The following is a 22,840-nucleotide window of genomic DNA, read 5'->3' on the forward strand; positions in this document are numbered from 1 at the left end:
GATTATTTTTGGCCTAAACAATTCCAATCTCTTCCTCCGTGAAGTGATCATCTTTTCAAATCTTATCAAAAGTGGAAAACAGATATGATCCTATCTCTAAGTGAACCTAGAACACCCAAACTTGACATTCCTATCATTCTTGAGAAGGAAGTTCTTCCTTTGAAAGATAAAACTAATGTCTTTCCTCAAGAAGATTCCCAACCCATTCCTTTGGATGTGACTATGCCTATATCTAATAAACTTTTTAAGAGTAGACCTATACCTCCTCATCATGATGGACTTGGTCTCCTTCCTAAACCAAATATTCCTCCTTTGTATGGAGCAGTTCCTCCTCCTTCCTTCTATAGAGAGAAGAGACCTTCTTCTTCTCCTATTATCCAGCCTAAGAGACCACAACCTAAACACCCAAGTGATAAGGATGAGAACATTCCTCCTCCTCAATCTTCTCCACTTCCTACTAAGACTAGACGAAATCATTCTGCACGTGAACGCCGATGAAAGCGTCGTCTTAGAGCTCAAGCAGCTGCTTCTCAAACTTCGCAATCCCCAAAAACACCTTCAACAAGCATTATTCCATTTTCTCCTCAGCCAAAAATTGAGCCTAAATCTCCTAAACATAAGATGCATGATGGTCTTGATCCTGTGCGAGTTAAAGATCCTATTTTTATAAATCTTGATGATGATATAGATGAAAATGTTATTCATGATGCAAATGTTTCTCTTGTTCATTCTGATAGTGAATATGAACTTGTTGATATTGATAACCATTTATCTAATGAATTTTCTAAAGCACTTATCCTAGCTCCTAGACAAGAACACCGCGGCTTGGGATATGAACATAGCCCTTGTTTGGATCTTGTGATAGCTCCATCTACTGTGTTGGATGTTCCTCCTCTAGCGTGTTCCCTACCTTCCCGAAACATTGATCAGCAAGATCGGGGGGTAGATGACGTGCTAGACTAGTTACATTAGCATAGCAGATTCTCTCCTCCTCTCTTTTGTTACTTCTTCTATATGTTATTCTCATTCTTCTATTTGTTGTCCTTAGTGTTGTCTACTTGAGGACGATGCAAAGCATTGAGATCTCTCGATCTCTCTCATGTTGACTCAAAAGACACATGTGTTCCCTTCTTCTAGGTGACCTTCCTTGATTGGGGAATGAAGAACAATTATGCATACATACATATGATATACATGAATTATCATACAGCATACTGACCCCGAGGAAAGCGAAGTCACCTTGTGCTTTGTGTTTTGTGTCTATTATCCTTGGGCTTATCTCACACTTGGGGGCTAAATCCTTATGATAATGTGCTCCTTTCTCATTTCTTATATGTATCACTACCTTAAAGCAATCACCCCCGGTGAGGCATGTGCGATCGCTTTAACGTAGGGGGGCATACATCTCGTTCATATCTTTTCAAGATACTTGAAAATTTCTTGACAAATTTAGCTTTGCCTTGAAAATTTTTGATATCTTTCTTGCATGACTCATAGTGAGGGAACCCTACTACTGACAGTCATGGTTCTCCCTCATGATCTTCCCTTTTACTTTGTCAATCGAAGTCGTAAGATCCTTAGTCCACTGGGGGCTTGGTGTATCTTGCCTCCTTGACGTGGTGAACGTCTTTCAATGTTGTTTCCTTGTACTTTACCGGAAGTATGAGCGTACGCTTATACTCCCGCTAAAGTGGGGGCTAAATGTAGCGTCCTAAAATTGCGACACTTGCAATTTTGACTGCATTTCGGTCTTCACGATGGCGACGCAACATGCAACCTGAATGGAGACCCCGAAACCTGATTATGACACCAAAAACTGCATTTTCTTGCACCCTGGCCTGAACCTCCATTACACCCTGCTGTCCCGGGAGGTGGGACCAGAGCGCCCAGCGCCCTGGTCCCTGGGTCCTATTTTGGGCCCGGTCTCTTTTGGACTTCAGGTCTTTATGTTTGCAAATTGGAAAATTAACTTTCCTGGTTGGCCTAAGGTCGGGAAAATCAGTCTATTAACCCTAATTGGCAAGTATATAAACTACATTTGCCTCTCCCATTGAAAAAAAGAAGGACATATGATGGAAAAAGTGTGGAAACTATACTCAAGCATTCAAGCATTCAAGCATTCAAGCATTCCTTCAAGCAATTGATCATTCTAAGTCTCCATTCAAGGCTAAGTGTTGCATTCAAGACAAGGATTCAACCATTGAAGAGGAGATCACATACTACATGCTACATACAACATACAACATACAACAAACAACAACATCTATACCTTCGCACATAAGGATACAAACATCCTTACAACAAGGTATTAGTACTTGTTTTACATTACATTTACAGCAATTTCTCATTTCTTGGTTAATTCCAAAACCGGGGTTTGACCTAAAGGCAAACCCCTAATCCCTAACCCCCCAATCGTCTTCGCTTTTCTATGTGTAGGTTGCAGGTACATGGCTGAAATTGAAGATCTGGAATCCTTGTGCGGAGACGAACAGATCCCCCTTCGTTTCGCAGATTTTTCGGAGGACCGTGTGCACGCCGGGCGCCATCATCCCGTCAACTTTTGCTCAAATTTGCAGGACAGCGCCGTATCGACATTTTACTACTAATTCCAAGTCCGTAGCTTCATCCTATATCCCTATCTCAGTTTATAAGCGAATCTTTGTCACTTTCTATGCATTCCTAGCTTAATTCTTCTATCAACATTCTTTACAAAAGAGGGTAGCCTTGCTTTCTTAACCCTTGAAACACATTTAGCATCCAATCTTGCATTGTGTGGGATTGGATCTTGTGGGTTTCAACCCCTCTTTTGATTGTAAAGTCTCTCCCTTAAGTGAAAACCATCAACCCTAGTGAACCTCCCTTCTCTCTCCTTGGAGTTGGAAGAGGGGAGAGCAACTAGGGTTCGATCGCGATTTTCCGCTTTACACATGTGGATAGGACCTATTGATGTATTTTCGAGATGTCTTATGTGTTGATATTATTTGTTTGGTCTAAGGCCAACATGGTTTGTAATTATGTAATTAGTTTATTAGTTGGTGGCTGACCTGATTGTTTATGGTTGAGGGTTTCTATATATAGATGTAAGATCTCATTATAGATCATCATGGTTAATGTAAGAGGTCATGGTCAAGGATTGTAATGTGCAAATAAATGTAATATCATTCAGGTAGAGGATTTGGTCGATCATTGGAGATTGAATTGGGTCTATGTAAGAGGATTTAGTCCTCCGATATTGAGCTTAATCGAAACTGTACTCAGGCATAGGAGATGCTATATTTTGCAGTTCAATACTTCTCGGGATTGTCATCTAGATTTATATGTAGTCAATGAGGCTCCTTTTGTGATGAGAAGTGTGATCTAGGATGTTGGCCTTCCTACAAGTGTAGGCCCCTTCATTGTAATTCACATACTTACTGTAGAAGTATTATTTGACTGTGGGTAGGCTTCCCACCATGGTTTTTCCCTTTACTGGGTTTTCCACATACTAATCTTGGTATTGTGTGGATGGCTTTTATTGTGTGATTATTGCTTATGATTAATTAATTAACTATTATTCCAACATTATTGTTTTGGGCTCTGGTATTAAAGTTTTAACTATTGAATGTTCCCATAATCTGTGACAACTGATTCACTCCCCCCTCTCATTTGTCTTTCGGTTATCTGAATTGTCTAAAAATTAGTATCAAAGCTTTGGTCTTCTCTACAAAAAGCTTAACCTCTTGAGGAAGATCCTATGGCATCTAACAGTTCAAGTTCATCCAATTCTTCTAGAGCTATCTTTTGAAGGGATATTTCAAGGATTGATGGAACAAATTACACAGTATGAAAGATTCAGATGGAGACTCATCTGAGATCACACAGAATGGTGTCACACCCTATAATCCAAGATCTAGAAATCCTCCTTTGGAAAACCTGGACAAGGAGCTTGATAATTATTTTAAAGAAAGAGAAGCCCTCTTGTGTGCACTTTTTGATCAACAAATAATGGGATTAATCAACAAATCATCTGGAAAGGATATATGGGATAAGCTGGAGACTCTTAATGAAGGTGACCCTATAACAAAGATTGCTAAAATTGATGGTTACTGGGTGATATATGAAAACCTAAAGATGGAAGAAGATGAAAGGATTACTACATTCATGGAAAAGGTAAATGAAATTGTTATGGGAATTCATTGTTGTGGTGGAACTCTGAGTGAAGATGAAATTGTTTCTAAAAACTTGAGAGCCCTACCACCGGCTTACAAAATGAAGGCTACTTCTATTAATGAGTTGAGAACAATGGCTAATACATCTATCAACATAGATACCTTGGTTGGGAAACTATCTTCTTTTGAGCTTAAGGAATTTGGACCTTCTAGAGCTATGAAGACTGAACCTTTTTTTCATGCATCTACATCTACAACCGGTAAGTAAGACTAGAAAGCTTTATATGCAATGGACTTAGAAGATATGAAGAGAGAAGATGATGAGTTTGAGAAAATTGAAGCACTATTTGCTAGAAGAGTACCGAAAGGACCAGTAGGAAGTAAGTATGAAGGAAAAACACCTTTTAAATGTTTTGCATGTAATAAGATTGTTCATTTTTCATCTAGATGTCCTAAAAGGAACTCAAGATTTGAAGAAAGAGTTAAAAGATCTATTTAGCCTAACCCTGGATATCAGAACAAATATAAATACAAGAAAAATAGAGACAAATCTAAACAAGTTTAAATTCAAGAAAAAAAATTATACTACATAGCGGATGAGGAAGGAATTACTAATTTAGATGATGAACTGATAGAAAAGTTTGCTAGTGGATCCGGCAATGGGAAGGAATGGGTGTTCCTGGATATCAAGGAAGATGATCCGGCACTGGAAGAGAATGTACCTAAAGTGAAGGTACTTGCTGTTAAAATTGAGGACAAGGATGAATGGGTAATTGATAGTGGTTGTTCACATAATATGACTAGAGATAAAGAGAAGTTTCTATCTTTGCAGGAATTTCATGGTGGACTAGTTAAATTTGGAGATGACAAGGCATGTATGATTAAAGGAAAATGAACTATATCTTTGGATGGTAAGAACAATACTGACAATTTTTATTATGTTGAAGGTTTGAACCATAATCTTTTGAGTGTAGGACAATTGGTAGACAAGGGATTTCAATTACAGTTCAAGGATGAAAAATGCAAAATTATTAACAGATCTGGCTTGGATATTGCAGCTGGTACACAGACAAAAGGTAATATATTTCATATAAACTCCAGTGAGAAGACATGTTTGATTACACAAATTGATGAGAGTTGGCTATGGCATAAAAGGGTGTGTCATTTGAATTTCGATTGCATTGTGAAAATAGATTCAACTAAGGTAGTTAAGGATATACCTAAGATTATGAAGCCCTATAATCCAGTATGTAAAGAATGTCAAAATGGGTAAACAAGTCAGAACCTCTTTTAGGAGTATACAAGATAAATCAAATGATGTTCTTAATCTTATTCATATTGATTTATGTGGCCCTATTGGCATTATACACTCAAATGAGAATACTTGATGTTGTCATTGATGACAACCAACTGGTAACATGGTTCACAGGTTACACCAGCAACATACATCATCTACCGGCACCGACAGTTACAACAAGATTATTCTCACCGACATCTAATCTACACCAACAAAATATCTTACCAACACTCCTAGCCGACATGGAAATTATATTATTTTGATTGTAATTATTTGTATAGTTGACATGATGTATTGTAAAGACTCATATGTGTATGAGATCTTATAGGTCATTTTGTAGGTATGTAAGTGAAGTAAGAATATGTAATAAGGCAATGAATGCAAGCGGTATATGAGAGTGAATAATTGTATATGCATTATGATGTAATTATTTTATGAGCAAGTAAGAGAAGAGCAGAGAAAAGCAAAGAAAGGTTTATGGTAGAGGTATCTGACAGAGCTTAAACCGGTACTAAATCCAGCATTGTAGATGCTATTTTGAGTAGTACATTGTTGTTGGATTTAATCATCCAATTTTGTAGTCAATGGAACTCCATTTTTTGTTGTTGAGCAGTGAGCTCTAGGCTATTGGCCTTCCTACATGTGAAGGCCCCTATTATATAAGTAATATTTATTCATATTGGCCAATGAGTAAATATTGTGGGTCACAAATCCCACCAGGGTTTTTCTCCTACCGTGTTTCCTCACCAAAATTATCTATGTCATGGTGTGGATTGATGGTTATACTGTTATTTCTCTTTATTGCATTATTACTTGTTTACTGGTATATTAATTTGGGTTATAAAGTTGCAAACAAGTTTAAATCTTTTGTTAACCGATTAGACACTGATTCACCCCTCCCCCCCCCTCTCAGTATCTTTGGGATTGATGAAGTATTTAACAATTGGTATCAGAGCCTAGTCCTCTATTTGTAGAAGCTTAACAGCTTGGGGAAGATTCTGAAACAGGTACTGATGGAAAGTTTGATACAATAGTTGGAAGGAGCTCTTGAAGATTTTGATGTAGAAAAATTGAAGAATATCAAACTGGAAGATGAACTTAGAACTTCTCGGGAATTTATCAAAGCACTTCAAGATAACTTAGTTATAGCAAAGAATAAGAGAAATGAATTTCATGTGCAATTGCAAAATCAAGATGATGAAGAAAAAGAAACTCTTCGAGATATTGCAGACAAATTGAGACAAGAGAATAGTAACATGAAGAATGAGATGCAAGATTTAACCATGAGACTATGCAAGGATATTGAAGATAGAAAGAAGAATGAGGAATATTTGGCCAGAAGACTTAATATAAGATCAGATGAATCTCAAAGGATTAGTTATGAAAATGATATGGTTAAAACATATTTGATTCACATGCAACATAACAAAGAGGAACTTTTAAGACAAGTTAGCACTTTGGAAAGTGAGTTGGTCACTGCAAATGAATGCAAAGACAAATTCAAGAAAAGTTCAGGAAATCCTGATGATATGTTGAAGAGTTAGAAACATGATGGAGAAACAATTGGACCTAGATTTAAACATGGAGAAAGTTTCGGGACTGCAAGCAATCATGATCACAACAAACCGGTAAGGCAACCTAATGCTTATAAATGTAATGGGAAATGTTTTAATTGCAACAAATTTGGTCATAGAAAAAATTAGTGTAGATTTAGGACTAATCAGAATACAAACCTACCCACGGGTCAATGTTCCAAATTGTCTTGCCCAAACTTTTGGGCTAAAAAACTGAATAATTTTTTTTTTTGAAACACATAAACTCTCAAAATAATCTACATTTAAAGTGGAAATCAAATAAGTCTTGTCTTAACTAGGATGTAAATAGAATTATTTTCTAAGGTTGGATTAATTAACCAACTCAAATAAGCGACATTAATTAAAGGAGATTAATTAATCCCAAGAGGGTTGTCGCAATTTAGTTAGTTAATTTAATTATCTTAATTAAGTTGCCACAATTAAAATTGAGGGATAATTAGATATCTCAAATGCATTTAAATCATTTCCGACCAAACAATGATAATGCTATCTTAAATTTAAAATTAATTAATTGAATGCACACAATTTCATTATTTAAATCTAACCGATAAGGGTTCAAATTCCATAATGTCATTTGTCAAATAAATCCAATTTATGCTAGAGTCAATTTGAAATTTCCCTTAAACCTTTAAATTTGATGATATAATTAATCTGGCCAACATTGGTCTCAAAGGCTAAAAATTCGTAAAAATAATTAATAATTTTCAATTATAAATTTTTCCCAGTTTAAAATATAACTTAACGTCCATATTTAATCGAACATATTAGATAGCTATACAATTTCCCTAGTTGAATAAATTAAATCAACTTTGTGATTGATGTTTCCATATAACATTAATCCTCCATTTTAAATTATATAAAATAAACTATATTAAAAATTAATTTTCTCCCACATCAAATAAGGAGTTTTAAATTAATAACACATAAGCCTAAAATTATATGCGGGGAATCCTTTTCAAAATTTGGAAAGTATTCCCCCCCTTCTTATTTTAATTTATTATTATTATTATTATTTTAAATCTCAAACCCTAACTAGGGTTGAGTAATTTTCTTCCCCTATATTTTATTTAAATCCACTTAATAATCCCTTACTTTTATTTTTATATTATTAACTAACCCTATTATTTATGTCTTTTATTTGTATGCAAACCCTAATCCGGATTTGGATTAAGGTTGCATATTATACCCAAAAGCAATTCTTAAACTTAAAATATTTCCTCTACCCTAACCCGAAACTGGGTTAGGGTATATTCTTTTTTTTTTTTTGGTGTGTGTGTGTATGTTGTGTGTGTTGGCATATGGACACTCCAATGAGACATTGTGTGTGATTGAAGGTTTTGTCATTGATGGCAACCTTGCAATCCTAAGGCATCGGCAAGACATTATACTGGCAAAGCTCTACTCAAACACAATAGTGCACCGACATCAACAAAATCAATCTACACCAGAACCGGCATAGAAGGAAATATGTATACCAACACAGAGGCTAACAGGATTTCTGATATGTAATATTTTGTTTATCATTGTAAGCCGACTTGGCAAATTGTAAAATGACTCTTGTATCTAAAAGAGATCATTGTAGGCATTTGTAGGATATGGATAGAATGTAATAAATAAATTATAAGGCAGACCTAATGTGCGAATTGTAGGTCAAGGGTATATGTAAAGAACAGAGCAAGAACCGGTATTGAATCTAGCATTGAAGATGCTATTGTAAAGCAGTACAGAATATTGGATTTGTGTAAATCCTCATTGTAAGTCAGTGTGACTTCTTATTGAGCAGTGAGCTCTAGGCAGTTGGCCTTCTTGCATGTGTAGGCCCCTATTGTAAGTAATATTCTCTTATTGGCTAGTAAGTGAATATTGTGGGTCACAAATCCCACCGAGCTTTTTCCCACACCGGGTTTCCTCGTTAAACATCTTGTGTTATGGTGTTCTTTTCATGTGGATGATTTTGATTCTATTATTTGCATTAATTATTGCATACCGGTATACTGTTACTTTATATTCTGCATATTCAGTCTTAAGAAAATTTCATTACCGGTTAGATACTGATTCACCCCCCCTCTCAGTATCTGTGGGAACCCTAACAGTGTGTGTTGCAGGTACAGAGGCCATGGAGGCGGTGGCCGAATGGAGACAAGTCAAGGTGGCGGTTGAGTTTGGGTGGAGGCCGATGGGAGGTTTCGAAGCACAGCGTGGGGCTCCCCTGGATGCCACTGTGCGTACACATAGTGGTGGTGGTGCTGTCCACTGTGTGCACCCATAGTGGTGGCCGGTGCTGTCCACTGTGTGTAAGCACAGTGGCGGCCGGGCCGTCCACTATGTCTACACACAGTGGCGGCACCTTCGTGCCACCCACTGTGTGCAAACATAGTGGCTCGGCTCGCGAACCATCCACTATGTTTACACACAGTGGTTCGGCCCCAAGGAAATGCGCCCCCCTCTTTTTTTATATATATTTAAAATATATATATATATATATATATATATAATAAGGTTTGAACATATTCAAATGTTTCATTTATGTGCATTCTTCAAAGTATATATATATATATATATAAAACTACAGATGCATATCAAATTCTTAGGGTTGGGATTTTTTTTGAATAAATTTATACATTAGCATATAGGAATGTGAAAAAAGAATGTTCAGGCTGTTCATAGATAGGTGAAATTTTATATTTGTATTTTCTTTTCAGAAAGATTTAATTAATCATAGTTAGATTAACTTCTATCTTCATAGTCTAAGACTAGATCTGTATGCACTTTTTTCATTCCCTTTTTTTTTGTTTTAACAGCAATACAATTCTTTTTGACAATAATAATTACAATAACAACAGCATTCAAATATTCCAGAAATTACTTAAAACATTCCTATTTCTCTATCTACATCACTTTTTTTTATATAAATTATAGAGACAAAAAATGATAGAATCTAGTTATATGACAGATTTAAATAAAATACATTTTTTAGATAAATGACAGTCTTCATATATTGGAAATATTTCAGATAAAAGACAACAACATTACATTAAAACCTTTCATAAATAAAAAACTCTTTTCTCATAGAAATAATTTGAATACAATAGTCAACTTTTACAATCTTTGGAATACCCCAACTGGTCTCTCATTCCTAATAATGAGGACTTAAGTAAAATAATAACTTTCTTTATGCAAAAATAAATACAACATAAAGGTCCTCATTTACATTTTTACATTTCTGCAACTAAAATATAATATTGTTTTTCCTATTCTTTTTTTTTTTTTGCAACTAAACTGAAACCAGCAACTCGTAGCTTTCCTTCCCAAGCAACCTGCATTTAAAAATTTAGGGTTGTGACCATGGGGTGCTCACCTCCTAGCCTAGGCTTACAAGAAGCCACCCCCAAGCTTGGAGAAACAAGTCCTAGACGGGTTACAGTCAAGCAAACAAAAATAGACAAGGGGAAAACAAAACACAACAAACACATTCCCTTCCCAAGCTGAAACTTCATTACATAATGTGATGTTTTACTAGGGTGGAAGTGGACCAAGTACCCTAGAGGAGATCTTCTAGATAGTAACTCACAGCCAACTCATGGCATCCAAGAAAACACAACAAAACTCATCTTAACCCCCATATCCTTATGACCTACAATTAAACAAGTATAATTAGGAGATATAAAAATTAAACAAAACAAAACTCTCCTAAAAGTGACATGACAATTTGCCAACACAACATACAACATATGTGTCAAGTGACACTACAAAATAATTCCACATCACAAATACACACAAGGCAATTGTCCCTTGAATGATTTAAACAAATTTAATGAATACAATTTACACACATGTAAACAATTACGTTTATGAATAAATTACGATACATACAGGTTGTTGTCTCTCCAAATAGACAACCCCTGGCTTTACGAACGTACATAGGCCTAGGCTTGATTCTCCATAATATTTCCATGGTCACATGGATAATTTCCTATGCATCTCAATTTAAACATTAGTACTTTTCAATAGCCTCATATAATATTAAACACGTAATCAAGAATACAATTCAATCACTCTGCATAGAATTGACATTATACAATACAATTTGCCACATATCAAAGCAATTCACATAAGCAATTCATCATAATCCTCATAATTTAATCCATTCATAAGATATGCAAACATATTCCCATTATCATAATAAAGTCCTGCAAATCAAATAATGGCATACATCATCTCAATGTTACCCTATTCTAGGATCATATAAAATTCTGTATCCACAAAGCATAGAAATGAAGCATCAATATATCAATGTTAACAATTTTGTGGGATCATATAAAGCTCTATATCCATAATGCAGAAAAATAAAGCATCCATAATAGTTCCAACATGAAAATCACTGAAAATCTAGGATGGGTCGGGGTAGGGCCTCACATCCTCCCCCTTTAGGCATTAATGTCCTCCTGGAGTTCATCAAAAAGATGAGGGTATTGTGATCTCATACGTGATGCATCCTCCCATGAAGTTGTAACCTCATCATAGCAATCCCACTGGACCCTAACCTAGTCCAGCTCTCAACCTCGAAGGGCCAACATCCAACGAGCCAAAATGCGAACGGGCTCCAAAGCTAGCTGCCCGTCGGACTCCACCTGCAAGGCATCCCAGTTTGAAATATGAGACTCATCATAGATATACTTCCTCAAAACTGAAACATGAAACACATCGTGGATGCGTGACAGGCTAGGTGGCAAAGCTAGGTGATAAGCAACTGGTCCTATCCTCTCAAGGATCTCAAAAGGTCTGACAAAGCGAGGTGTGAGCTTAGAACCCTTTCCATAATGGATTAGACTCTTATACGGTCGCACTTTCAGAAAAACCCTATCCCCAACCATGTAACTCTAGTCTATCCTCTTTGCATCTACATATTTCTTCTGCCTATCGTGTGCCTCTCTAAGGCATTGTCTAATCAAAATTACCTGCTACTCCATATCATGAACCATCTTAGGACCTATGGATTATCTATCCTCAATATGGTCCCAACTCAGAGGTGTCTTGCAAGGTCTGTCGTACAAAGCCTGAAAAGGTGGCATCCCCAAAGAAGTGTGATGCCCATTATTGTAGGCAAACTCTACTAAATGAAGGTACTCCTCCCATCTAGTCTGATGTTCCATGACATACATGCGGAGCATATCCTCTAATACCTGGTTAACCTGCTCTGTCTATCCATCCGTTTCTGGATGATAGGTTGTGTTGAAATTGAGCTTGGTGCCCATAGCTGCCTATAATGCCTTCCAAAAGGAAGAAGTGAAGAGGGAATCCTTGTCAGAAATAATATTGTGTGTAACACCATGAAGCCTAACAATGTCTCGCAAGAACACCTATGCCACTGTTGGTGTTGTGCAGGTAGTCCAGATTGGTGAGAAGTCGGCCACTTTGGTAAACTTGTCAACTGTCACCAAGATAGCATCATGGCGACAAGATGACATGGGAAGACCAATGATGAAATCCATGGATATAGTATCCCACTTCCACTCTGGTATAGCATGAGACTGGAGCAACCCACCTCGATGGTGGTGCTCCACCTTGACTCTTTGACACTCAAGGAATTGGGCTACTAACTTAGCGATAAGATGCTACATACCTGGCCAATGATATAACTACCTCAATTTTGCATGCATCTTCTTAACCCCAGGATGTGCTACATAAGGAGCTTTATGAGCCTCCATGACAATGAACTCTCACAATCCCCTAGGAGAAGGTACATAGATGGTCCCTCTATGGTGTAATAGTCTATCGGACTCTAAAGAGTAATCCACATACTTCCCCTCCAAGATCTCCTGAGATCGGATCCTCTGACAAACCTCTAGATACCATCCATCCTCTGGCAACCACTACAATATATGGTTTCTCAAATTTGTGCTCATAGATATGGTGTATACCTCATGTCATCTCCTACTCAAGGCATCTGTGACTACGTTCTCCTTCCCTTTGATGTAGTGGACATCAAAATCATACTCGCAAAGGAACTCCATCCATCTCCTCTGACGGGCATTAAGATTTGGCTGGATGAAGATGAACTTCAAACTCTGATGGTCTGAATGAAGCTTGAAGTGATGACCCAAAAGGAAGTGTCACCACCTCATAAGTGCATGTACTACTGCTGCAAGCTCTATGTCATGCGTAGGGTAGTTAAGCTCGTGAGTCTTAAGTTTCCTAGACTCGTACGCTATAACTCTACCCTCCTGCATAAGGACTGATCCTAATCCATCCAAGGAAGCATCTATGCATACCATAAAATTGACCATGGGGTATGGCACAATAAGAATAGGTTCACTAGTGAGTGCCCTTTTCAAATCCTAAAAATCCCTCTCACACTTCTCTGTCCACTCGAATTTCTTTCCCTTTTGTTGGAGGAATGTGATGGGGTGTGCAAATATGGAAAATCTCTTAACAAAGCATTTGTAGTATCCTGCTAAACCCATGAAATTCTTGACCTCTGTCACACTAGTTGGTGCTAGCCAATCCATAATAGCTCTGATCTTTGATGGGTCGACTGAGATCCCATCACCAGATATAACATGCCCAAGGTACTTGACCTCTAATCTATAGAAAGCACACTTCAACAAACTGCTGAACAACTGGTTGTCCCTCAAACACTGCAAAACTTGCCTCAAATGCTCCTCATGCTCCTTCTCACCCCAAGAATATATCAATATGTCATCAAGGAACACAATCACAAATCGATCAAGGAATGTGTGGAATACCCCATTCATGAGACTCATGAATACAACTGGAGCATTCATAAGACCGAATGGGACCACAGTGAACTCATAGTGGCCATATCTGGTATGAAATGTGGTCTTGTGGATATCACTCTCCACAATCCTCAACTGATGATACCATGACTTCAGATCTATTTTGGAGAACACTTTAGCACCCTGAAGCTGATCAAATGAATCATTGATCCTGAGCAAGGGATAACAGTTCTTGATGGTTTCTTTGTTCCGTTGCTTGTAATCCATGCATAACCAAAGGGACCCTTCCTTCTTCTTCACGAAGATGATTGGTGCACCCCAAGGGGAGATGCTAGGATGAATGTGACCCTTGTCTAAGAGTTCCTCTAGCTGCATCTTGAGCTCATTAAGCTCATGTGTGGTCATCCTATAAGGTGCTCTCAAACTGTCTTGACTTCTCGCACCAAATCTATATGGAAGTCAATCTCTCTGCTCAGTGGCATGCCAAGTAGCTCAGCTGGAAATACATCTGCAAATACAACAAGGATGGGATGATCATCTATGGAAGGCTCCTTCTCATTTTCTTCCTCTCTATCATTGATGGTGATAGCAAACAACTGGCATCCCTTTCGCATGCTCTACTTAAGCTGCATAGCGGAAATCATACGAAGAGACACAGGCCTCTGAATCTCAGTGATTACTATGGAAGTACCATGATAATCCTCGCACTCGATCTTTTTCAAGTGACAATCCATCTTGGCTCTATGGGTGTAAAGCCAATCCATGCCAAGTATGATGCCATAGGATCTGAGTGGCATAACTCTAAGGTCTACTATAGTGGTGGTATTACCAATGTGGAGCAGACATCCCCTAACCTCTGAATCCACTGAAACTCTAGCCCCTGATGCTAACTCCACTTCCCAACTGACACCTTGCCTAACTATCACTAGCCCACAATGCTCCACAAGAAATGGAGATATAAAGGAGTTAGTCGCTCCTGAGTTAAATAATATAGAAATACTGATACCTCTAATCATACCTGCAGCCTCAATGACTGTGGCCTGGTGCTTTGGTTGGTGGTTGTCAAACATTGTTAAGACTCTATGGGACTTGCCCATATCTCCAATTGTAGGCTCTGATGCTGCCTTCCTCTAATTACCTGCCATCTGACCTTGCAGACATTCTCTCACCATGTGCCACATGGCTCCACATGTGAAACAAGCACCGCATATCTGAAACTATGCACCTTGAGGCCTAGAGTAAGGCTGCCCACCTGTCTTTCTTGAACCATTGTACCCACTCTTGGAGAACTATTGAGTCTGTGCCGGAGGTGTGTATGTACCCTGTGCTCGTTGGTCGCATCTAGAACACTGTGACTGCCACTATTTGGGCTTAAAGCCCTGCTATCCCTAAGGGGGCCTCTGCCTCTAACTCTGTTGTGATTGCTATGGAAGAGGGGGTTTATAGGACCCCGATACATTTCTATGGTTTCCTTTCTAGTGGGGTTTCTGAAACCTGAAAGGCTGGGGTGTCGGGTTTCAGTTTTGAAACCGATCCCTCATGTCCTATGGCCTAACCTGAATCTCCTCAGATATCAAGGCCTTCTCCGCGGCAGCCCAAAGGCTCCCTAGAGTGGCCATCCTCACGAGTCCTGCTATCCTAGCATTAAGTCCCTTGATAAATTGGTTGACGAGAAGCTTCTCATCCTTCAGGTAATCTACATAAGGTAGGAGCTTAATAAACTTGCTCTTGTATTGGGTCACTGAGAGACCCTTCTGCTGGAGGTTGTGGAACTCATTGATCATACGCTACCTGAAGTGCTCTGACAAGTACCTCTCTCTAAACCTCTCTATGAATATTTCCCATGTGAGGGTGTCTGCAGTTAGACCACACTTGAATTCCTCCTTTTTCCACCATGTGGAGGCCGTCGATCTCAGAAGGTGGACTGCAACTCGTGCCTTTAGATTGCTTTCATAAGAACACAATGCAAAGCATCGATCTAGGCTCAAAATCCAAGCCTCAGCCTCTACCCCATTGGTAGATCCCCCAGAAGATGGTGGCTGGAGGCGCAAAACCTCTTTGATTAGATCCCCTGGTTCTTGACGTGTCCTCTCAATATAAATAGGTGCGGCTAACAGAGGTGGTCTAGGTAGATGAACAAACTCAGGCTCGTGCTCAACCTGGCCCTCTAAGGAATTAGGAGGTGGACTCCTACTCCGTTCCCTATCTGCTAATCTAAGGCTCCTTGAGTTCTGATTTTCTGCATGACGATCGACTGCTAGAAGCCTATCCTGCACTATCCCAATCAGGTTCTGAAGTGCTAGTAAGATGTCTCGGTTTGGGTCAACCGGTGGTTTGGGAGGGGCCTCTAGGTTCCCTTTTGGAACCAGTTCCTCCCTATCAACATCCTCATGTGCCATTCATGTACGCTTAGGATCCCTTCCATGCTTGCGAGCTTGTCGCGTAGTCGGAGGCATCCTTATGAGAAAATAAAATAAAAATAAAATAAATAAATAATTTTCGGGGAAAATTTTAATTAATTAAATAATTAAAGCGAAACATAATGGAGAAAGGTTCCTAGTGTTGGAAACCTTGCTCTGATACCAAAATGTTGTGCCCAAACTTTTGGGCTAAAAAACGGAACAATATTTTTTTTGAAACACTTAAACTCTCAAAATAATCTACATTTAAAGTGGAAATCAAATAAGTCTTGTCTTAACTAGGATGTAAATAGAATTGTTTTCTAAGGTTGGATTAATTAACCAACTCAAATAAGCAACATTAATTAAAGGAGATTAATTAATCCCAAGAGGGTTGTCGCAATTTAGTTAGTTAATTTAATTATCTTAATTAAGTTGCTGCTAATTAAAATTGAGGGATAACTAGATATCTCAAATGCATTTAAATCATTCCCGACCAAACAATGATAATGCTATCTTCAATTTAAAATTAATTAATTGAATGCACACAATTTCATTATTTAAATCTAACCGATAAGGGTTCAAATTCCACAATGTCATTTGTCAAATAAATCCAATTTATGCTAGAGTCAATTTGAAATTTCCCCTAAACCTTTAAATTTGATGATATAATTAATCTGGCCAACATTGGTCTCAAAGGCTAAAAATTCATAAAAATAATTAATAATTTTCAATTATAAATTTTTCCCAATTTAAAATATAACTTAATGTCCATATTTAATCGAATATATTAGATAACTATATAGTCTCCCTAGTTGAATAAATTAAATCAACTTTGCGATTAATGTTTCCATATAACATTAATCCTCCATTTTAAATTATATAAAATAAACTATATTAAAAATTAATTTTCTCCCACATCAAATAAGGAGTTTTAAATTTAATAACACATAAGGCTAAAATTATATGGGGGGAATCATTTTCAAAATTTGGAAAGTATTCCCCCCCTTCTTATTTTAATTTATTATTATTATTTTTTTTTAAATCTCAAACCCTAACTAGGGTTGAGTAATTTTCTTCCCCTATATTTTATTTAAATCCACTTAATAATCCCTTACTTTTATTTTTATATTATAACTAACCCTATTATTTATGTCTTTTATTTGTATGCAAACCCTAATCTGGATTTGGATTAGGGTTGCATATTATACCCAAAAGAAATTCTTAAACTTAAAATATTTCCTCTTTCCTAACCTGAAACTGGGTTAGGGTTTATTCTTCTTTTTTTTTTTGGTGTGTGTGTGTGTACATTGTGTGTGTTGCAGGTACAGAGGCCATGGAGGCAGTGGTCGAATGGAGACAAGGCAAGGCGGTGGCCGAGTTTGGGTGGGGCAGTGACCGAGTTTGGGCAGAGGCCGATGGGAGGTTTGGAAGCACAACGCGGGGTTGCCCCGAATGCCATTGTGCATACACACAGTGGCGGAGGAGCCGTCCACTGTGTGCACCCACAGTGGTGGCCGGTGTCATCCACTGTGTGTAAGCACAGTGGCGGCCGGTGTCGTCCATTGTGTGTAAGCACAGTGGTAGTCGGGCCATCCACTATGTCTACACACAGTCGTGGCACCTCCGCACCGCCCACTATGTGTAGACACAGTGGCTCGGCCTGCGACTTGTCCACTATGTTTACACACAGTGGTTCGGCCCCAAGGAAATGCCCCCCCGCTCTTTTTTTTTTTTTATATTTAATATATATATATATATATATATATATATATATATATATATATATAAAATCAGGTTTGAACATATTCAAATGTTTCATTTATGTGCATTCTTAAAAGTATATATATATATATATATATATATATATATATATATATATATATATATATATATATATATATATATATATATATATATATATATATATATATATATATATATGTGCATATCAAATTCTTAGGGTTAGGATTTTTTTTGAATAAATTTATGCATTAGCATACAGGAATGTAAAAAAAGAATGTTCAGGCTGTTCATAGATAGGTGAAATTTTATATTTGTATTTTCTTTTTAGAAAGATTTAATTAATCATATTTGGATTAACTTAGATCTGTATGCACTTTTTTTTGTTCCCCTTTTTTTTTTTTTTGTTTTAACAGCAATACAATTTTTTTTTTAGTAATAATTACAATAACAACAACATTCAAATATTCCAGAAATTACTTAAAACATTCCTATTTCTCTATCTACATCCCTTTTTTTATATATAAATTACAGAGACAAAAGATAACAGAATCTAGTTATATGACAAATTTAAATAAAATACATTTTTTCAGATAAATGATAGTCTTCATATATTGGATAGATTTTAGATAAAAGACAACAACATTACATTACATCCTTTCATAAAAAAAAACACTCTTTTCTCATAGAAATAATTTGAATACAATAGTCAGCTTTTACAATGGGTGGAATACCCCAACTGGTCTCTCATTCCTAATAATGAGGACTTAAGTAAAATAATACCTTTCTTTATAAAAAAATAAATACAACATAAATCTCCTCATTTACATTTCTACAACTAAAATATAATATTGCTTTCCCTATTCTTTTTTTTTTTTTTTTTCTGCAACTAAACTGAAACCAGCAACTCCTAGCTTTCCTTCCCAAGCAACCTGCATTTAAAAATTTATGGTTGTGACCATGGGGTGCTCACCTCCTAGCTTAGGCTTACTAGAAGCCACCCCCAAGCTTGGAGAAACAAGTCCTAGATGGGTTACACTCAAGTAAACACAAACAAACAAGGGGAAAACAAAACACAACAAACACATTCCCTTCCCAAGCTGAAACATCATCACATAATGTGATGTTTTACTAGGGTGGAAGTGGACCAAGTACCCTAGAGGAGATCTTCTAGATAGTAACTCACAGCCAACTCATGGCATCCAAGAAAACACAACAAAACTCATCTTAACCCCCATATCCTTATGACCCCCAAAGGCAAACATGCCATATTTGGTCCCCTTATGACCCCCGAATGCATAAATAGAACTATGCAGCAAGGGTCACATGGACAAACCCTTGAGATCACTCTCATGATGAGAGCCTCTCACTCTAAGGCTATCAAACTCCTTCCACCCCCAAGAGCATTCTGCCCTCCTAAGGGTAAGATGGTCTTGGATACTCCCAAAACACAACAAATGCATAAACAGAAAATAGGAAAAGATTCACATAAAGTTTTCACAATTACAATACAATAAAAAAAATACAATATTTCTATTCAAGCATTCTACCAACAAATTTTCAAATAAACAAGTAAGAAAACTCCAACCTTGAATCTGCCAAGGGTATTCTAGGGAAAGCTTGGAGAAGAGCAGCCCAATCCACAAGACTTTTCTGCAAAACTTAGTCCAATTTTCCTATTCTCAAACTGGTGTTCCTTCAAAAAAATTTCAAAATCTCCAAAGATAGAGAGTGGGTGATTAGCTCACTAAACTTCCATCTCTAGCCTAAGAAGGCTTCTCTCACTCCTTCCAAACTCTTGGATAGAGTGAGAGACTTCCATTGGTTGGTCTTTCCTAGGTCTTACACACTCCCTAACCAAGGCACCTCAAGAAGAGGGATGAAATGGGGAAGAGGAATTACACCTATCAAGAAAGTTATCTAACCAAGGATGGCACTCCTATAGATGGAATTCGTCCATCTTGGGAAAACCACTTTTTTATGTGGTTAAACAAGCCCTAGGGGAAAGACACATGGCCAAATTTGGCCTTCACCCATAGGTACCCTATGAGGCATAATAGAAATGCTCTAAAACTGACTCTAGGAGTTTATTTAACCCTTAGAAAGTCCACCTAAAGTTAACCTACGGGTCAAATTTGAGTTGACCCTCCTTGTGGCTCACTAACCTAGATTTATTGGTACCTTCAAGTATAATTAGGAGATATAACAATTAAACAAAATAAAACTCTCCTAAAAGTGACATGACAATTTGCCAACACAACATTCAACATATGTGTCAAGTGACACTACAAAATAATTCCACATCACAAATACACACAAGGCAATTGTCCCTTGAATGATTTAAACAAATTTAATGAATACAATTTACACACATGTAAACAATTACGTTTATGAATAAATTACGATACATACAGGTTGTTGTCTCTCCAAATAGACAACCCCTGGCTTTACGAACGTACATAGGCCTAGGCTTGATTCTCCATAATATTTCCATGGTCACATGGATAATTTCCTATGCATCTCAATTTAAACATTAGTACTTTTCAATAGCCTCATATAATATTAAACACGTAATCAAGAATACAATTCAATCACTCTGCATAGAATTGACATTATACAATACAATTTGCCACATATCAAAGCAATTCACATAAGCAATTCATCATAATCCTCATAATTTAATCTATTCATAAGATATGCAAACATATTCCCATTATCATAATAAAGTCCTACAAATCAAATAATGACATACATCATCTCAATGTTACCCTATTCTAGGATCATATAAAATTCTCTATCCACAAAGCATAGAAATGAGGCATCAATATATCAATGTTAACAATTTTGTGGGATTATATAAAGTTCTATATCCATAATGCATAAAAATAAAGCACCCATAATAGTTCCAAAATGAAAATCACGAAAAAGCTAGGATGGGTCGGGGTAGGGCCTCACACAAATGCAATAAAAATGGTCATAACTCAAATGATTTTAGAATGAATGTAAAATACTATGTTTGTGATAGATTTGGACATTTATCTAATCAATACAGAACTCAAACCAGTCAAGGTTATGGAAAGGCTATTCAGAGAAACAATGTAACTTGTTATGCATGTAACAAGATTGGGCATATTGCAAAATTTTGTAGAAGTAAGACTATACCGGCAAACAATAAAGGATCCAATAATAAAGGAAAGAAAAGGTGACTGAAATCAAGCAAGATTTTTCTAAACAATGGATTAGGAAGAGAGATCAGAGAATTGATGAATCTGTCTCTGCACTGGTAGGAGATTCTTTGTCTAACTGAGGAATAATCCTTAGGGTAAGGAAACAAATTGAAAATTATGCATTTGTCCTCGGTTGGTGGTAAGAAGTTATATTTCTTCTTTACCGGTAGATATGTGGAGTTTTCACTTCACTGGCAAAGCATTTATTGTAGTTGTAAGTCAATTTTTGGTTATAAAGGCATTTTAACCTCTCATTTCAATTCACCAAGCATCCAAGCATTCGAAGAGAGAAAAATTGAGCAAAGGCATTCTAAAGGCAAAGCAGCAAAGGTCTTTTCATCATTCAAGGATTTCACAGTTAAAAGGTATTTATCTTTCACAATGGCATCTTCATCTTCTGTTCCCAAATTTGTAGCAAACCCTGCCATTGTGGAGAACATAAAATGACCTAGACCTGTTTTCAAGATCATTCCTAAGATAGCAAAATTGGATGACTCTATTGGTGCATTTTCTAGAATCCCAAAGGGAGTCATTTTTGTTGAAGACCCTAGGGCATACATACATTGTTACATATAAATTTTAGGGTCCAAAGATTTGATGAACATGTACATGAATGTAATCACTGACAAGGATGGGGTAGTGAAATCGAAACATAAGGTATTTGAGGATTTAGGTTTCATTGACATCCTCCATATGCCAAAATTCTCAGATGAAGCCATCTGCTATGTCCTTAGTAGGGTTCATGATGAATTTATTTGGTTGGACTCAGTATTTAAGATTACCAAGGAATCTATAAGAGTTGTTACTGGTTTACCCTCCACCGGTTCTAGACCTGACAAGAAGAAGAAAATCCCTAACAAGGAAGTTATGAGCTTAATTGGAGCTACATTTGACAACCGGTCACTTAGGGTCAATGATATAAAGGATAAAAATGTTTAATTTTCTAGCATGGTCATTGAATGTAAAGTTGGTCATACAGATAGGTTGAATTTTGTATCTAGTTCATGCATTCATAGTGCACATGAGATGATATTGAACAATGCAAAGATTGGTATTTGTGAATGGTTAAAGGATGAACTATTAGAGAATTTTCATAAGATCAAAGGTGATAAGAAAGGAACCTTCAATTTTGGAACTCTGATAGTGTGTTTAATGTTTTACTTTTCAAAAGAGATCCCCGATATAGGACATAAGGATTTTTCCTATGATACTTCAGTTGGAAAATAGATAAAAGAGGCAATCACCGGTATGGGATCTGATGGTGATAAGTTGGTTAAAGACTACTTAAAAAAATTTCAAGCTAAAATGAGACAAAGGCAAAGGATTCCCCAAAGCATTGTGGACAAATATGATAAACAGATATGCTTTGTAGTGAAAAGAGATGAAATTTGAATGGAAGCAGTTAGACCTAGAACTGTCTGCATTACTGAAATAGGATATGAGGTGGACTCTCACATCTTAGACTCATATGCTAAAATACTCCTAGATGCTCCACCAGAACCAATAGAGGAAATATTTGGTAATGCAAAAACTATTGAAAGTGGTGTAGCTATGATGAAGGAGAGGAATAAAAGAGATAAATTTATGAAGATGCTTCTAAGATGGTAAAGGATGTTATAGAAGGATTGATGAATCTTGGCGGTATTGCTTCTAGTGTGACAAAAAGTCAATCAGAGCAGAAACTGGTAGCTCAC

The sequence above is a fragment of the Cryptomeria japonica genome, chromosome 3 (assembly GCF_030272615.1).
Source record: "Cryptomeria japonica chromosome 3, Sugi_1.0, whole genome shotgun sequence".
NCBI classification, from domain to species: Eukaryota; Viridiplantae; Streptophyta; class Pinopsida; order Cupressales; family Cupressaceae; genus Cryptomeria; species Cryptomeria japonica.